The sequence below is a fragment of the Mya arenaria genome, chromosome 8 (assembly GCF_026914265.1).
Source record: "Mya arenaria isolate MELC-2E11 chromosome 8, ASM2691426v1".
Classification (NCBI taxonomy): Eukaryota; Metazoa; Mollusca; class Bivalvia; order Myida; family Myidae; genus Mya; species Mya arenaria.
Window position 1 is genome coordinate 24,876,593 of NC_069129.1, and position 6,000 is coordinate 24,882,592.

General features: G+C 33.3%; 1 protein-coding gene across 1 annotated transcript in view; it reads right to left on the bottom strand.

Annotated features, from left to right (window-relative positions):
* The window catches only part of LOC128244671 (ezrin-like), a 230,160-nt gene extending 225,605 nt beyond the window's left edge, over positions 1–4,555 (bottom strand). Inside the window, exon 1 of the mRNA XM_052962700.1 lies at positions 4,459–4,555. The gene's annotated coding sequence lies outside the window, so the exon portion shown is untranslated. The remainder of the gene's footprint in view (positions 1–4,458) is intronic.
* Between the last annotated feature and the right edge of the window lie 1,445 nt (positions 4,556–6,000).

Below are 6,000 nucleotides of genomic sequence, written 5' to 3' on the forward strand. Positions count from 1 at the left end.
GAGAAGTTCCGTCTAGGTGATACCGCATAAATGCTATGAAAAGACTAAATTTATAGTTTCAAAATTTGTGGTGCAGAGTCAGAGGCTTAATACGCGTATTCTTATTATCTGAAAGGGTTCAACGGATATGAAATGTATCATTCTCAAGTGTTTTAACTAGGATATCCATTTATGAACTATAAAAATATATCGCTTTAGCAAATACTATATATGTAATATTTATAACATGAAGAAAGGCGGTAAATTGTAAGTTCCCTTGCAGAATTGAGTTTGATTAATGTTTTAAAATGTTTGCACTATACCCAATCAAGCCCCCGTATATGTAGTCCGTACACATTTCATCCATATGGAGGATGGCATGTAATTGAATAAAATATTACCAAATACTTTAATAATGAGGTTTGCAAACCTAATAGCGTATTAAGTAAATTTTATAACAGGCATACCCAATATGTGTTTCCCTTTAAAAATAATAATAATTATGCTATCAAAAAGTCAACCCGAGTATTGCACTATATCTATAGCATTGAAAGAAAATACATATCACACATTTTACTATTAACTAAATAAGAAGTATTTGTAATTGTTTCACGGACAGTTTCAACATTTTGTTAAATATAATCTTTGGCGTATCAATTGTTACGTTATGTTCAGATACAAGACTAGACCCGCGGACAGATCGTGTTTCTGTGAATTTTAAATACGCATTGGGATTCAATCGTTAACAGGTGATGTATGTGTCTGGCTATTACGTACTTATATGTATCAGTTTATATACTTTGTTAATCATTGTTTAAACATTGAGACTGGATCCCATAAGGCTTATATTTTAATTGAATGGTTTATTATTGATCAATAACAGGTTATACACATATGAACTTCAAGCCCCAAGTACATTCATGTGTTCCAGTGAACTATTGTTTCAATGAACATTTGATTATTTAAAGATCAATTTTTAAACTTATGCATGGTCTGTTTATTGAAATTGCATGGTGTATAGGCCGTTGTGAAGTGTCCTTTAAGCACAAGCATTGTTTTTGTACACAAGAACATTTGGTTAATTTATCAGATGTTTTAAATACGCATACCCTTTTATAGAGCCATATGCGGTAATGTTTAATGTCGATTGCTTGAGCCTATATTTCGGGTTCATCGGAATGTTATTATTTCGTCATAATTTATATATTTGATAAATATTATAAACTGCTGTTCCATCTTTAGTTTTGTACTCGCCCTTAAAATAAAGATTTTGGTTTCTGCACTGTGAACATTTGATTGCCACAAATGTGGGACACTATTTGAACAGCGACAATGATAACACGATCTGGGTGAGTGTCAATTGACAATCAATATTGAAAGCCTCGGTATGAAAGCCTCAAATTACGTACATCAAGGTTGTTTGAAGAGCTCTATTTGAAAATGTTTATTCGTAATTTGATGACTCTCATTACCGTCAAAGATATTTTACAAAAGGTTTTTCTCCATTATCTTAAAAATTATTGATCAAAGATATCAAAGACTTGGTTACGTAAATTTTATCATTACGGACACGCTAACTCCCTGGCTATTCAAAAAAGGTTACATTAGAAATTCACTTGCACATGTATTGAAACATTTCAATTATAATGCATTGAAATTCATGTTGTTGTTTTAAACTGCAGCATTTGCGTATGGAAGACTACTGCAGATGATAATATCTAAAAGCTATATTTCAAAATGTGTTATTGATATTAAAATCCGTTTAATGACCAGCAGTATCTTTATTATTTACACTATTGTACAAACTATATCTATCATGGACACAACGACGTTAACTGCATACGGCTAGCGCGCATCTTAGTTTTGGGGAACAACAATAGCGTCTTCGTGTTAACAAGACACTCATATAAAGACACAGGCACAATCCCACTATAGAAACAACGCTTCGTTAGTGAAACTCGCGAGACACACCTTTGAAACTAGCAATACGCTTTCATATATAAATATTCTTTAAATAAACATTAAAAGGCCATGACATATATCTTGCATTGTAAACATCGTGAGGTGAGTTCCCAGATAAACACTGCCATGGAAACAATTGAAATATGCATTCATGTACAAGTACAATTGTTATAAATAACAAATTCCAGGCAACAACTTTCGTGAGGCGAGTCCAAAATCGTGCTATGGATTTTCTTTCACCATTACAGATATGTCAATTATTGTCAACTTCGTCATCATAGTAGTATTAATAAAAACACATGGTAAATGTAAACAACTGTACCCTTGTTCATATTTAATTAAACAACAGTTCAAGGTATTCAAACATGGTTCAAGAGAAACATATGTGTATGTACAACAAGGTCCATCACTCTTGTTCAAACACGTGTCTAGTTATATCCTTTGTAGATGCAAATAGTGTTGAATACATTGTCATATATTCTTGCCGAAATACATATCATTTAGCACGTTTTAAAACCACTGCCATTTCAGTTGTACAGTTCTAATGATATCGTGTTCGAGTTCAATTGACTATTTTTGAAATTGAATAATCGATAAAAGTGTTCGTGTGAACTAGATAAGAACTAAGCTTTACAGGGATTGTTTGAACTGTAAGATAATGTCGTGTCTATTTTAAATATACGTTTGCAATATGCCCATTTATATGTCCGCTATCAAGTTGCTTTTGACACGTTTGTGATATTCCAAATTAATATGTCCGCTATCAATTTGCTTTTGACACGTTTGTTTTATGCCCATTGACATGTTCGTCATCAAGTTGCTTTTGACAAGTTTGTGTTATGCTTAATTATATGCCAGCTATCAAGTTCCTTTTGACACGTTTGTGTTATGCTTAATCATATGTCCGCTATCATGTTCATTTTGACACTTATGTAATATGCCCATTGTTATGTCCGCTATCAAATTGCTTTTGACACGCTTGTGATATTTCAAATTCATATGTCCGCTATCAATTTTTGCTAGGGACATGTTTGTGATATGCCCTTTAATATGTCCGCTTTCAATTTTCTTTTGAAACTTTTGTGATATGCCCATTAATATGTCCGCTATCAATTTGCTTTTGACACGTTTGTGATATGCCCATTAGTAGGTCCGCTATCAATTTGCTTTTTGCACGTTTGCAATATTCCCATGAATATACATGTACACTATCAAGTTGATTTAGACACGATTGTGTTATGCTCTAAAATATGTCCACTATCAAGTTGCTTTTGTCACGTTTGTGATATTCAAAATTAATATGTCCGCTATGAATTTTCTTTTGACACGTTTGGGATACTCCAAATTGATATGTCCGCTAACATTTGCTATTGGCACGTTTGTGATATACTTATGTGATAAACTACAGGAACAAGCTCAGTAGCAAAATGTTTAATCATAAACCCGTTTTATGGCACTAAGTAAACGCCAAGGTCATACAACACAAACCCAAAAAGCATCGTTTTTCTTTTTTTAAAATAGTCACCTCGTTTATAAAAAAGCGTTGTAGAACATTGCCAAAAAGCTTTATTAGGGACCAGCTAAAATCAACGTAAAACACTTGAGAGTAGGATCCTGGCATATTAAATGCGGTCCTAAAATTCATAAGTTATTAATATTTCAGTTATTTAAATTTAAATTCTGTGAATGAAATCAACACTGAGTGACTTGAAAAATGTACTACAACCTTTGTACAAAAAGGGTCTTCAACATGGCTAAGGTTATGTAAACTAAAGACTACCGTTCTCAGTCTATGTAAAACTGGGAATTATGACATTATTAAATGTTAGTGCGGGGCGACTTTTTACAGCTTCCACAAGGCACTAACAAAATTGCTGTAAATATCAATGATTATTTTTAAAAATACAGAAATAACCTCAGTAGCAAAGAGTTTAAACATAAACCCGGTTTAATGGCACTGGGTAAACGTCAAAGACATAGAACACAAAATCAAAAAATCACAAAAAGTTTTGTAAGAAAAGCCACCTCGTTTATAGACACGTTGTAGAACATTGCCAAAAAGCTGTATTAGGGACCATATGCCCAATAATATGTCCGCTTTCAATTTCCTTTGACACGTTGTGTTATGCCCAATAGTATTTCCGCTATCAATTTGCTTTTGACTCGTTTGTGTCATGCCCATTTATATGTCCTCTATCAATTTGCGTTTGACACGTTTGTGTTATTCCCAGTAATATGTCCGCTATACTTAGAGGTTTGTGTTATGCGCTTTAATTCCACCAGTTTTGCTCTTCAAAACGAAGTGTATTCAATGTGCAAATAACGAAGGCTTTTTCTTACGGGTTTTATACGTTTACCATTCCGTCATTTTAAAAATATATGAAGCAATTTTATACACTTTGATTGGAATGTCATCTTTTATAAACTACAAATCAAACATCAAATCATAAAATATCATAACGTCATATGCAAACTTATCAAATATATTAAATATATATAAATATATATAGTACATACCAATAGCTGTAGCTGAGATAAGTAACTTGAGATATATCCAATCAATACAAACTGATTCGTAAACATATTACGTCTTATCTTTCTTAAATAAAATGCGCATTTGTCGTGGCACCGAGCGTAGCAGTGGTTAATTCATGGTGAACACAATGGCATTGTGCGCACACCCCACGTTTGTAAAAGGAATTTTGACATTCATAATCAATTGTGGTGAAATGAAAAGAAGATGTCTTTGAATTGAAATGTCAACATGAAAATGTTAAGTATTTTATGGATAATGTATTGATTTGAACACTATTCAAAGTTTAAGCTATTATTTTCAATGTAGTCATATGATATCTGAATGAATATTTCACTGACTCAATTATTCATTTAAAAGCCTTGCGGTATAGATAATGAGTGAGCCCAAATTTAAAGGAGCGGTAGTTTGAGGTTAACAAGTAGAGAGAGAATTTCAAATTCAAAGTTTCAAATGGTCGGTATTTAAGTTCCTCTTTTTTCTGATACAATTTGAGGGCTTGCATGAGCCGTTAGAATGCGTTTGATACTATGATTACGGAGTTTTTAAACCACAAACGGAGTTCAAAATCATTATAGAAGGTGTTTAACAAGAAACATCTGTTTAAAAGCAGCATATACATTTAAGAAATGCCTTTTGTTACATGAGTAGGGTACCATCAGCGATGTCATACTCTTCAATTACATTCTGATTATTTCGACTTTGCCATAACAATAAACCTGAGGATGGTTAGTCATGCAATATTTGCCAACAAACGGAAAACACTATAGGTTGAAACTCCAAAGAGATTGTCTGATGAGTTTGAAAAAGACTGTTGACTTTTGTGTTAGTGTTTATAAAGTTTATAGTGTTACTTAATTATTCATAGCTGTTAATTATAGGTATTGAGTTTGTTAAAATATATCAACTAACTTATGCTGATCCTACTTTTGTCTGAATTCACAGTCGTAAAAAGGGACATACCAATAGCTGGTATTAACACCTTTTTTAACATAGTAACCTTGCTGTCCGCGCCTTTCCTGGAAGCACCTTCTTTACAAAGTCACTGGTAGATGTAGGACTTGCTTCATTACTGTGTAGATGGTCGTGCCTAGAACAAATGCCGATTGTGCTCACGCCATTGGAACAGATGGTGGCTTCGTATTGGTATTGTCGTCTTTGGCAAGTGAACACTGTGGTCAAAGTCCACAAATGATCACAACCAATATCTTAAAAACAATCGCATCCTCATCGGAGGAGTTTTTTTATCGTTTTCTTGGACAACCCGTTGCAGCGGCCCGTATCAAAGTCCGTGTGTCTTGGCCCTTAGTCTGTAAGAACATGTTTTAGGATACAAGATACCTGACACCATATTTTAAGCCTGTTTTATAAACATAATTGGTCTAAACTTGAAAAAGATGCCAAACAAAACAAATTTGTACTCTTACTAAAAAGTATAAAACTTAAACTGTCGCTTGGGAATGTCCTTCCCTTTTAAAAATACATTCTTATACTTCCGTTTACTTGCGCGACATTTAACTTCGGGG